This window comes from Pipistrellus hanaki (genome assembly GCF_964339955.1).
Source record: "Pipistrellus hanaki genome assembly, chromosome: X".
NCBI classification, from domain to species: domain Eukaryota; kingdom Metazoa; phylum Chordata; class Mammalia; order Chiroptera; family Vespertilionidae; genus Pipistrellus; species Pipistrellus hanaki.
Window position 1 is genome coordinate 16,548,803 of NC_140524.1, and position 14,383 is coordinate 16,563,185.

Sequence of the window (14,383 nt, forward strand, 5' to 3'; positions counted from 1 at the left end):
TGTTGCAGCTTTCCCATTTTCTTCAGCTTTTTTTTTAATCAATGAAAGTATTACATGTGTTCAAATCCTCCCATTGCTCCCTCAACCCCACTCCCATACAAGCCCTCACCTCCCAGTGTCTTGCATCCGTTGGTTATGCTTATATGCATATATACAAGTCCTTCAGTTGATTTCTTACCTCTCTCCCTGCTCACCAGCCTTCCCACTGTAATTTGATAGTCTTTTTGATGCTTTTCTGCCTCTGTATCTATCTTTTTGTTTATCAGGTTATAATGTTCTTTATTTTTTCACAAATGAGTGAGATCATGTGCTATTTCTCTTTCACTGACTGGTTTATTTTGCTTACCATAATGCTCTCCAATTCTTCAGCTTTTTAATGTAACATTGCCTCAGGGCTCAGTTCTTGGTCTTTGATTCTCATTTACCTGCTTGGTCATGTCATTCAGTCTCATAGATAAATCAGATATCTCATATGCTGCTTGAACGTGGCACTGTTTGTACCAAAAACTTGGTTTCCATCCCCAAACCTCCTACTCTATCAAGAGATGTCAAATCCATTCTTCCAATGGCTCAGGACACATATACAGTGGTTATTCTTGATTCTTTTCTTCCTGTCATGCCCCAATTTCAATCCATTAGTATATTTGGTATATTCTTAGACAGGACCCCACAGTTGGAGAGAGATATAACTCCTCTTTTTTTTCTTTTTAAAGTAATTCTTCATTGTTGAAAGTATTCTATATGTCCCACTTTCATCTACCATGATGCCCTCCACCCGAGCCCAGGTCTTCACCACCCTAATGTCTGTGTGCATGGAGGGCTGCAACTCTTCTGACCTCAAGCCCAGGATCTAGTTGTAGGGTAATTCAGTCTTGATATGTGGGATTTCATTAGAGAAAAAAAAAAAATCACATTTAGAGAATACTGTGTTGCAGTTTCTAATTGAGGACTTGGGTAGGGGATCTACGCTAATAAAAGAGATGCATGCAAATTGACCATCCCTCCATTATGCCCACCAGCCAATCAGGAGTGAGTATGCAAATTAACCCAACAAAGATGGCAGCGGCCGCAGAGCTGGAGCTAGCAGGAAGCTTGGGTTGCCCCCGGCAATGGAGGAAGCCAAGCTTCCTGTCCGCCCTGGCCTCTGCTCAAGGAGAGGCTGGGGGCCAGGGTTGTCGGGGGGCATGTCCAACCTGAAAACAGCCCTCAGCCCCTTACCCAGGCTGGCCACATCCCCATGGGGTGAGGGTCCCCATTGGTGGGCTTAGCCAGATTTTAAAGAGCCCTCAGCCCCTCACCCAGGCTGGCTACTCCCCTCAGCGGGGCCCATTACCCCATAGGGGTATGGCCAGCCTATAAACCACCACAGGCCACTTGCCCAGACCACCCCATGCCCCAAGGGAACCCCTATTCTGATCCAGGACACCCTTCAGGGCAAACCACCCAACTTCTACCCATGAACCAGGCCTCTATCTATACTAATAAAAGGGTAATATGCTAATTAGACTGGGAGACCTTCCAGGAGACCTTTTGGACCTTCTTATGGACAAAGCCATGGTGGCAGGGCTGAGGTAGAGGCCAAGAGGGGAGGGCAGTTGTGGGTTATTAGGCCAGGATGGGACAGCAGTTGTGGGTGATCAGGCCAGTGGGGGGGGGGGGGGTGGCGTAGTGGGTGATCAGACCAGTTGGGGGGCAGTTGAGGGCAAGCAGACCTGCAGGGGGGCCAGTTGGGGGCAAGCAGGCTGTCAGTGGGGGTCAGTTGGAGGTGAATAGGACAGCAGGGGGTGCAGTTTGGAGTGAGCAAGCCAGCTGAAGGGGGCATTTGGGGGAGAGCAGGCCAGTAGGGAGAGAAGGTGGGGGTGAGCAGGCCAGCAAGGAGGGTAGTTGGGGGCAAGCACGCTGTCATGTGGGGGGCATTTGGGGGTGATCAGGCTGGTGAGTGGGCATTTGGGGGAGAGCAGGCTGGTGGTGGAGGCAGTTGGGGGTGAGGAAGCTGGCAGGCAGAGTGGTTAGGGGCAATCAGGCAGGCAGGCAGGTGAGCAGTTAGGAGCCAGCAGTCCCAGATTGTGAGAGGGATGTCCAACTGCTGGTTTAGGCCTGATACCTGTAAATAGGCAGTAGTACATCCTTCAAGGGGTCCCAGATTGGAGAGGGTGGGACACCTCCCACCGTGCATGAATTTCATGCACCGGACCACTAGTACTAAATAAAGGCTTCTACTTGTACACACCAATAACAAAAATACAAACATCTAGTCCTTGATTGATTCAGGAAGAAAAGTCCAACTGCTTAGTAATAGATATGGCTTGAGGACAATGAGTGAAAGCCCATGATAAATGACACGAATTAGACCTGAGAGAGTAGAACCCTATTTGGGGGTAGGGAGTATGTATGCTTGAGAAGTTTCTTTGCAGAAATGGGTAAGTAGTGTGACTCATGAAGTAGGAACGGCAGGAGTAAATAATATTCACTGTGTAATTGGGGGAGTGATGGAAGTGCTGTGATGAGCTAGGTCAGATAGAGCCAAATGTGGAGGTAGGGCTCCCTTTGTGGCTGCATCCATCTTTACAGCTGGGTGCCACGATCACACTCTTATGAAATTCATCTGAAATCCTCACATCTTTTCTTTTATTAAAAAATATTTATTGATTTTAGAAGGAAGGGAGAGGGAGAGAAGCACCAATGATAAGAGAGTATCACTGATTGGCTGCCTCCAGCATGCCCCCTACTGGGAATCGAGCCCATGACCCAGGCATGTGCACTTGACTGGAATAGAACCCATGACCCTTTAGTCTGCAGGCTAATGCTCTATCCACTGAGTAAAACTGGCTAGGGCATAAAATCCTAACTATCTTTAAGAGGATACAAAGATCAAGGGAAGAGGGTTCAATGCATTTGAGAGTAATTTATTTTCTTTATTTAGACTGTTTCTGTACAGAATTACTAAGGTAGCATTCTATGTGGCCAAATTTGGAGTCCATAGAGCAAAAACAATGAATCTGGTGTCCAAGACATGTTTTCACAGGAGTCAGGAGCCACTTTTGGATGCTTCATTGATGCTTTTTCCTAAGTAGAATCTACCATAATTTATCCATTAAATTATGACTGAAAGCACAGAACAGTGTCTACTGTGCAAGCATGTTCCAGGAGAGTCCACTGAGAGCACTACTAATGAACAAGCAATCATATTTGGGCCAGTTCTGATGTGTTCTGCAGACAATCAATGGGATAAAGTTGTCTTGTTGGCATTTTGAATGAATATAGGGAGTGATTGAGAGTATTTTCTTAAAATTAATATTCACAAAAACTCATTATCAATTTAAATATATTCTCTAGCAGCCAAATTAATTCGAAGTGGGTCTTTTCCTTTATATCATGGAGTGGTCATCCAAAATAAAATAATGAGGCTGCTGATGACATTTAAAGATCATTCCGTCAGCAATGAGAAAAAAATAAAACCAAATATCTGTTCTTTAAAACATAGTAGAAATAAACAAATTTGAGTCACAAATGTTAGAGTGCTCATATTTTTTAGATTTCTAAAAAACATTTATTATATGATGTGGAATTTTCAGAGAAATAGTTTTATTGTTCAACAAGTATGTTTCATTTATATACTAAACATCATCTTCATTTTTTAGTTCTTTACTAAAATATGGTTAGTACAATCAATAAATTATGATGAATAAGGAAAGAAAGAGGAAGGGAAAAAATTATACACCAGTTAATGAAACCTTACAGGTAATGCGTTCCTTCTTATGAAATTGGTTTTGTTTTAATGTGCTTTCTCATAATTAAAGGATTAATTAGATTCATAATATCCTTTTGAGATAGTCATCATTAAACCCATTTTATATCTAGGAGAATTGAGATATGAAGAAACTAATTTTTATCAAAGTCATGACAAATTTAAAGTTGCAGCTTCAAAAATTTAACCTTAAGGTATTAATATATTGCTTCCATATATCAATGTGTGTGTGTGTGTGTGTGTGTGTGTGTGTGTGTGTGTGTGTGTGTGTGTATGTGTGTGTGTATGCCCACAAATATGTCTTGGGGTATTATTTTCTTACATAAGCCTTATAACTAAAGTTACTCTCCAGGGAAGAGAAAGATTATGTTCCACTTCAGTTTAAATTCTGGATCGCAGTGTGTGGCTACAGGTATGGTAAGGAATAAGTAATCCCATAGGGGACCCTGGAAAATAGTTGTTCCAGGAATTTCTTTAAGAACAGGATCCAGCACTTTCTCAAGGGAGCAGTGTGTGTACATTTCACTGGACTGCTTATCTTAAGTCTTAGCCCCAGGGCCATATCCCAGCTGTGTCAATAACTTGCTGTGTTGCTTTGAGTAACTCACTGAATCTCTAGGGTTCCTTTTAGCACTAAAATCAGTGAATGCTCAGATTCTATGCAGTGAAAAGTGACATTACACAAGGCTGGTTTGAAAGTTACTGACAGTTAATCTGGATAATTAGCTTTATTCTAATTGCTCTGGGAATTTAAGCCAACACACTTTCCCCCTCTGCCTTGTTGCTTCCCCTCATGTAGCTTTATTTAGAGAAACTCAGGGTTTTTGACCCTGTCTTTTCTGATAAGTCCAGAAATGTTTACTCATATTTCTTTAGCTGTTGGATTTACCATTTTAGACACCTTGCAATTAGTAGTGCTTCGTCTTGTGGTTGATAATGTTGTTGCCACAGATTGGCGCAATGACAGAGAGTTGGAAGAGGGCCCAGTCATTTAGTCCATTTGAATTCATTATCAATGTTTTTTAGGGGTTATATAATACAATTCCTTCTAGCTATATTCCCCTGTTACAAATTAACCATCTGGCTTGGTAGAAGCTGACTTCTAACTGTTTTTCATAATAGTGGCCCTTGTGCCAAATGTTGGTTCCCATGGAAATGATTTAAAACATGCATTAAAATCTGGGAATAGTTGTGTTTTGTTCATCTCCTGGCCTTCATTGTCTTCTATAGCATCAAACTTTCTATTTTATTGTCGGTTAAGAATTTTTACCTGTTGGAGACACTACCAGAATAGGGGCTTGGATTTGGGAGTGTGGATCTACTATACATTGTGCAGGGTTATAGATGTGGTATAATTAAACATGTAGAACCAAGGAGCTTAAGTTTGTTAAATGAGTAGAATATCTATAAACTGTTAACAAAACACTGCATTTTATTAAAAACCAGAGGCCTGCTGCATGGAAATTCATGAGGGGGGGCGGGGCGGTCCCTCAGCCCAACCTGCCCACTTTCATAGTCTTGAAGTCCTCAGGGGTGGGAGGTGACCTGGCAATCAGGGGAAGGCAGTGCCCCATCACACCTCTGCTTCTGCCATTGCTGGCAGCGCAAACCTTGGCCGGCCCTGGTTACCTGAGCCTTGGGTGAATGGGCAGCCTCCATCTGAGGCTTGCCTGTGCCTGGGCCAACCCTGGGTGGCTGGGGGCCTGAGGGGAGTAGGAGACTCCAGAGGCAGGCACAAGGAGAGGCTGGGTCCACCTGGGGGCGGGCCCAGCCTTGCTGGCCGCCTGCTGCCCTGGTGAGGCTGAGGGGACTAGGTGCCACCATCTTTTGGCTGTGGGTGCCTCCATCTTTAAAGGCTTGGCAGTCAATTAGCATATTCCCTCCTTATTGGCTGTGGATGCTGCCGTCTTTGAGGATGGGACAGTTAATTAGCACATTCCCTTCTTATTGGCTGTGGGCACCACCATCTTTGCAACAGCGTGAGAGTCAATTAGCATATTACCTCTTTATTAGATAGAATGTTTTAGGGTACATTCTAAAGGCACAAAATCTTTCTACTCTAGGATAACTTTTTTGACTTGAGCTACTAAAGGTTAAAGAAACTATTTTTTTATTGACCAAAATATACTTTTCAAACTTTCATGCTATTGCACACTTTGTACCCTTAGCTTTTTAAATACTGGGTTTAATATCCCAGTACCCTTTAGTACACTAACCATTTTCAACTACTAGCTTTTTGGGAAAACTATATATGAATCCTTATGGTGGGCATCAGAGATCTTTTCCACTGTTGGCATATGAATAATTTCTCAACCCAAACTGGGAGAAGTCCCTAGTAATCTAAGACCAGCAGATCAATTATACTATAATATCAACATCCACTTTCAGGAATGTGCTGCAATGGAAGAGCATACATTTAATTACTAATAGAAATTGAAATAAAATTCCCTTTATTATAATTAAGCAATCCACAAATGCAGAGTAAAAGGAGGAAAAGTAAAAGGGTGCAGAGAGATAAACATGGCTTGTTTTTGGAATTAGACCTGTTTCAGGTGATTTTATGTACATGCAGGAGGGAGAGCCCCTCATTAGTGCAGAATCTGGGGTATAGGAATTAGCCCATGCATTCATTTTGCATAAAAGTAAAATTACTTATTTAATAACAGTAATATTTTAGCATTTTGTTTTTTGACTCTGTTTGAGGTTACTTGGTAAACACCTTCCATACATTAAATTATTTAACCCTTATAACAAATCTGTGAGATAGGTAGTATCTCCATCCCCATTTTACAAATGAGGAAACCGAAGCACAGTTTAGAGTGTTTAGATCTCTTGTCCAATGTCTCTTTTCCAGCTAGTAGGTGGCAGAGATGAGTCTGGAGTTCTGCTCTTTTCTACACTACACTGCCTTTCCTAGAGCTAATATCCTTCTGGTTAATCTTTTTGGACACACCCAGAACATGTTTCTTAAACTTCTTTAAGAGCATACATTTGACATAATTTAACTTTTCACTAATAGCTGAGAAATGACATCCTATAAGAGAGCATCTGGACTAATCCCGTCATTCCTCCAATTTCTGTTTGCCTCATTTCACCAGCAGATGCCTGGATTTTGTCCTATCACCAGTATTCTTGAGATATTCTTCACCACTTCACTGAAAGCACACCTATCAAAGTTATCACCAACCTCTATCTTTCCCAATTGCCTCCCCTCACATTACTCATTTTTTCAACAGCCACTCCCTCATTCTGAAAAGTCTTCCTACACTTTGAGGCAGCAGGATCGCTTTGTTTACTACTCAACTTACATTTTCTTTCACCTCATTCTCTCTTGGTATCTTTGTTTCTTTGGTCTCTATATATTGGAATGTATTTAGTAAGCCAACCTCTGCCCTCTCCTCTCCATGTATACTTTTTCTCAATAATCTCATCCTATATCATGGTTTCACATACAGTTGATATTCCAGTGATTCCTTGGATCCAGACTCACATACAATATCTCCACTTGGGAATCTAAGACACACCTTGCTTTTCACATGTCCAAAAGAGAACTACATCCATCAGCTAGCCCCACTTTTCACTCTAATCTTATCTATTTTTGTCATTTTACCATTCTACAGGGATTTCATGCCCATCTGTCTCTCTCACTTCATATTCTGGACATTCTGCTGGTTCTGCCTTGAATATATGTGCTGAGTTTGGCACACTATAATGTCTCCAACATAACAGTCCAAGTGATCTTGTTAAAAGTTAAGGTAGATATGCCCGGCTGGTGTGGCTCAGTGATTGTTGACCTATGAGCCAGGAGGTCAAGGTTGGAATCCTGGCCAAGGCACATGCCCAGGTTTCCAGCTTGGTACCCAGTGTGGCTCCCAGTGTGTAGGAGGCAGCCAATCAATGAATATCTCTCATCATTGATGTTTCTATCTCTGTCTCCCTCTCTCTTGTTCTCTGAAATAAAAAAAGGGGGGGGGGGTTAAGGTGGATCTGAGTAAATGCTAAACTACAAATAAGGTCCTATAATTCTTTATATGTTTGCCTCCTTTTGCCTCTCTGAATGTTACTCCTGCTACTCTTCCCTCAGCTCCAGTTACATTGAGAAACTTGCTATTTCTCAAACAAACTTCAGAGCCTTTCCACTTACTCTTTCCTCTACTGGGGATGCTGTTCATGCTCTTACTCCTAATATCTTTAAAACTCATTCCCTTACCTTCTTCATGTCTGGTCAAATCACCTTCTCAGAAAGTACTTCCCCCAGCACATCCAAGAAAGGAGCACTCCTAGCCCATTATGGTCACAATTTCCTTACCCAGTTCTTTCGTTCCCTAACACTTACCTATAGAGTGGCACAATATAGGTTTACAGCCCTAGCCGGTCTGGCTCAGTGGATAGAGCATCGGCCTGCGCACCAAAGGTCCCACGTTGGATTCCTGTCAAGGAAGCATACCTTGGTTGCAGACTCCTCCCAGGCCTGCTCTCTGGTTGGGGCACGTGTGGGAGGCAACCAATCAATGTGTTTCTCTCACATCAATATTTCTCTCTGTCTTTCCCTCTCTAAAAACCAATGGAAAAATATCCTTGGGTGAGGGTTTAAAAAAAGTAGGTTTACAGTTGTTTGTGTGGAAAATAATATAATAGCTACTAAAAATAATACGGTAATAAACTCACATACTCACAGCTGTAAATGTACTTTTGCCCCACCCTGTGTATGAAATTGCACTTTTAAAATATTTTATTTATATATTTTTTTTTTCCTCACACTAAAATATAAGCCCAAAAAGGACATATAACTTTCCTGGCTTGTTCATATAAGTCATACAGTAAATATCTATTAAATAAAATACCCTCTCATTTCTGTATTTTGCTCAGGAATTCCCTCTTCCTAAACCTTCCCTGCCTGAGAGGAGTTGAATAGAAATTTGACAATGTGATTCATCTTAAAAATATCTTATTCAGCTTGTAATCAACCAACTATACCCAATGACTAAAGGATCCTTAATAATTATGGACAGCTTTTAGGAGAAAAAATATCCCAGACACCTCAAATATTATGCCCAACCTCTCTTCATTGCTTAACAATTTTTATAATGAGAAAAACCTTTGTATTCAAATTCAACTAACTTACTGAAATATTAGGCACTCTTACATACCTAACTTGATTTGGGACACATAGTAACTCTAGAAACAAGGTAGTATTTCTATCTTATAGATGAGAAACTAGAACTCAGTGATATCATAAATTGCCTAATTTATGTATCATAAGTGATATAGACAGAACTTAAATTTCATATCTTACAATGCCGTACTAGATTTACTTGTTTTTTTGTTTTATTAGGTTAGGTTTTAATGGATTGGACATAAGTTAAACAAAGCAAAAACCAAGAGAGTTAATACATTTGTCTGAATGAGTTTCAAAACATGTGATACCAGAACTGATTACTGCTAGAGTGAGAGAGAGTTAAATACCAGATGGGCACAAGGGCACTAGGAGAAAACTGTCATGGACGAGTGAAAAAGCTACAGCAATTGTTACTTATTTTATGATGATAATAAAATGTGCATGTGAGCTATAGACTAGCATACTATAAATCTGTACAAAAATAAAACTGTGCATAAAATTATTTTATGAAGCCATAATCATTATTATGAATATCAATGAATATCAACAGTATAATAATGTTCTCAGAGTGAGTTTTGCTGGCTAATTTTTCCACATGTTAAATAGTTTCAGACTACAATTTCCCCCCTAGTTCTTCTGTTTTGGCTTTAAAATTTTACTTTTTGTGAAAATCTCTACATCCACTTCTCCAGTCTAATTTATGAAATAGTTTGTTTCAGGTATTCTCATCCTTATACAGAGTGATATACATGTATGCATATGTACATGCAATGTTTTAATAGATAGATAAATAGATAGATAGATGATATAATTCTAAATGTTCTAATATATAAATACTAGAGGCCCAGTGCACGAAATTCATGCACGGGGGGGTCCCTCAGTTCAATCTGCACCCTCTACAATCCAGGAGCTCTCAGGCGATGTCCTACTGATGGCTCAGGCCCATTGCTGTGGTTCTCTGCTCTGTGCAGGGCCTGGGAGTTTCGCTACAGCCATGGAGAACATTATGCTAAGTGAAATAAGCCAGGTAATGAAAGAAAAATACCACATTTTCTCACTCATTTATGAATAATAAAGAACATTATAAACTAATGAACAAAAAGATAGATACAGAGACAGTAAAGCATCAAACAGACTGTCAAATTACAGCGGGAAGGTTAGGGAGAGGTGAAGGAGATAAGAGGTCAACTGAAGGACTTTTATGCATGCATATAAGAATAACCAATGGATGCAAAACACTGGGGGTTAGGGCACATATGGGATGGGGGGGCAATAGTAAGATATGTACACATCTAATACCATAATAAAAAAATAAAAATATATTTTTTATTGATTTCAGAGAGGAATGGAGAGGAAGGGATAGAAATAGAAACATTAATAATGAGAGAGTAATTGATTGGCTGTCTCTTGCATGCCCCCTACTGGGGATAGAGAATGCAATCTGAGCATGTGTCCTTGACCTGAATTGAACCAGGCACTTCCTGGTTCACAGGTTGACACTCAACCACTGAGCCACACTTACTCTACTTTTAAGAAGGAGAAAACTTTGTGCTTCTTAATTATCACCTTTTTTTTTGTTAAGCAGCATGATATTTTGAGGTGAAACGTTGAAAAATCTTAGAGAAGGGTAAGAGAATGTTTAAAGTAAAATGTACATGGAGACAAAGATTCAGAAATATAAAAGATTCAGGAAGCAAGATGAAGTGAGAAACACCAAAGGGAGGAATAAATCCAGAAAGACCATATTAGTAGAGAGTTTTAGGGGAAGAGAAAGAGATCAAGGTAGCTTAGTTGACAATAAATTTTAGAATTTAGAGTAAAGAAATGAGTGATATAAAATTTAGGAAGTTTGGCTATGTGATCACTGCCAGTTCCTTTTATTGTATCCTCATGAAATAACACATAAAGATGCACATTGCTCTTAAGGGAGCTTTGGAGTTCAATTTGAGTTTCATTTCCATGTGTCACTATGCTGAAATGGGCTTTAAACTGGGGGTGAGAATGCCCAGTTTTATCTGGACCATGCCCATGGCCCTTGGCTCTTTTTAGAGATTTTCTCAACTTCCTGCCAAAAGCTCTGTTGTTTTAGATTATGAGGACCTCAATTAACATTAAAGGAGGAAATATTTGATGTGAGATATGAATCTGTTAGATTTGCTACGTGTCTACTGTTCCAGTAATTTTTTTTTATTTAGTGTGTCAACATTGTTGAGTTTTTCCATGGATTTCCTTATTAAAGACATCTTCATCTCTCATTATTAGATGTAGTCATGACTTTGAGTTTACAAAGCACTTGTATACCCATTATTTCATTTCCTTTTCACAATATTTCTGAGTGTTTAATTATCATTTTACTGATGACAATAGTGAAGGTAAGAATTTAGTGGCTTGACTTTAAAAGTGTACTTAGAATCATCTGTTTGTGTGTGTGATACTTCCTATAAACACTTCATGTTTTTCTCTACCAATTGAGCTGAGTACAGGTTTAGGACATGTACAATTCCTAATAAAATTTTCACCTTCAAACAGTATACAGTCATAAAATGGGTTTTACACTGATGCAACCAATAGTTATATTAGAATTTTTTCTGACTAGTTCTATTTTAAGTCTGACACCTGTGTGTTTTTCAAAACCCCAGGCAATATGCTTTCTATTTCCTATTGGTTTCCACAGGGATAATAATTTTTAGAATTCAATTTTCATGGGCAGATTACTAATTTTAAATAGTGGGTAGCTGCAGTAATAAAAATGAATCCTCAAATTGCCTGTTGAGTCTTACTGATAAAATTTGTCATGACACCATTTCAAATGCAAAATTTTGGATGCTATAAAAACTAGGATTGAAGGTACAAAGGTCAGTGTGCATTGGATTGGTATTATTACCTATACGTGGGCAACATCAGACATGTACATTCATCTTATGTAGTATGTTGACACAGCTATTATGGTTTCAAGTTTCTATTTTTATACCATTTTGCCTAATGGTACACACTAGTGCCTAATACTTGAAAGAGAAAATTTTGCTTTCTCTGATTTATACAAAATCATATAGTTAGAACTTGATATAGCTTTTTAAATTTACATAAAACATTAAACCTTTGAACTCTTAAATGAAAGCATATTAAATGTTGGAACTTTATAGCAGACATACTAGATAGAACTAATGTACAGTGGATGTCAGGTGGCAGGCTGCTCTAACGACAACAAAAAAAGCAGGTTTTCACAAGTGTTTACTGCTCTACTGCTCTTCTATCTGCCTCTTGCTCTTCTATGTGAAATATGCTTCTCACCTATCTTCATGCTCATTCTTTACTTCCATTAATAATTTTTTTTTCTAGGAAACTCTACCTGATTGCCCTGTCCAGATGCAGATCTTCCCTCTTTTCACACCAGATTTCTCTTTCTACTTCTCTTTTTGGCATGGGACACTGTATATTTTATTTTATTTATTTTATTTTTTGTCTATCATAGATTTCATACTAGACTATGAATTCCTGGATGGTAGAATCTGCAGTTTATCTTTTTGCCCACCCCCATTGCTGCTCACATAGCATATTAGTTTTCTAGAGTTTCCATAAAAGAAAAAAAAATTACCACAAACTTGGTGGTTTTAAAGCAACAGAAATTTATTCTCCTAGTTTTGGATGCTAGGAGTCCAAAATCAAGTTGTCAGTAGTACCACACACCCTCTGGAGGCTCTAGGAGAAAATCTTTCCCTGCCTCTTTAAGCTTCTAGTGGCCTCATGTGTTTCTTGCCTAGTGGGCTCAAACTCCAATCTTTGCCTCCACATGGATCTCCACATGGATTTTCCCTCCCTGTGTTTCTCTGTCTCAAATATCCCTCTCCTGTGTCTTATAAAGATACCAGTTATTGGATTTAGAGTTCATCCTAAATCCAAAATGATCTCATTCAAGATCCTTAATTAAATTATATCTATAAAGATCTATTTTCCAAATAACACATTCAAAGGTTCCAGGGGTTAGGACATAGACATATATTTTTGGGGCAGTGGAGGTCACTGTTCAACTCACTATACATAGTAAGCACTCAATATATCAATATATGTTTATTGATATGCAAACACATTTAATTTTGGGGGGAAAAGAGCACTGCACATTTTTCTTCAGGAATATTGTTCTCAGCTTAACAAATTATCCCAAACTATATGGGTTAATATAATACAACACCCATTTATCATATTATTTCACAGTTTCTGTGAATCAGGAGTAGGGGCACAACTTAGCTATATACTCTGCTCAGGGTTTGCAATCAAGGTGTTAGCTAGAGGCTGGGGTTTCATTGGAGGTTCAGGATTCTCTTCCAAGCTCACATGTTTGCTGGCACAATTTACTTCCTTACTACAGCTGTAGAACTCATAGTGATGTGGTGCTATATGGCCAGCAGGAGAGCTTCTAAGACCTCAAGGGAAGGCCTAGATCCTTTTCTAAAGGGCTTCCAACTGTTAAGTCAGGTCCATCAAGGATTATCTCTTTTTTTTTTATTAACTTAAAAGTCAAGTGATTTGGGTCCTTAATTATCTCTGAAACCCTTCACCCTTGCTAATGAAGTATGGTAGCAACCATACTTGGGTAAAAATTGTTGTTCAACATTTTAACCTTGCTGTTTTGGTTTCTGTACTCACTTAAAAGTTATTTTGATTTGCTGAACTTATGTATGATTAAATACTCCCTTGATGGCAGTTTGAATATCCCATTGATTGTGATCTCACTGGTCATCGAAGCACATTCCTGGGACCCAAGACACTTAAATTATCCTAAATTGCCTTAGTAGCTACAGATAGTGCATTCCTGTTGACTCAGTGACCCCAGAATCTGGACAGCACAATCACTCTAAATTGTCCAGGTGGTCTGTCCCAGATAATGTGTTTCTGTTGATTCAGTGATCCATAGATAACTAAGTTGCTCAAATTCTGCTTCTGTAAAAATGCTTTTTTGAGAAACAGGTTCCTCATTTCAGACCCAGATATGTAATCGATACTTTTGTAATATTCTGTCAATATAAGCCAGGCGTGGCAAGCTATTAGGGGCTGTGAGGTCTGGACTGGAGCACTTTTGCTCCCTCATATGCCACCAGCCTTTAATAAATAACTCCATAATTCCACTTTTTTTTTTTTTGAGGCATCCTTTGTAAGATGGGGGTTACACCACAACACTACATACTATAACCTAATCTTGGTGGTAACACTGAAGTGGAGATCCTTGGGGGCATTCATCAAATTTTGCCTACCATGAGTATATATGTACTTTTTATTTTACCAAGATATTGTTCTGATTTAATGTGAAATGATGTTAACTTTCATCCACTAGCTATTTCCATAGATTCTTAGATGTATTTGACTTATTTTTTCCAGTCTAAAGCATCAGCCCCCAAATACTGTGCCAGTGTCTAATTCTAAAGACTCCAAGTCATAGTGAAAGATGTATTTTCTGAAAATATTATGTTTAAATGAGATAGCAGATAGGTTTTAATGATAAACATGACCACTGCCTGAAT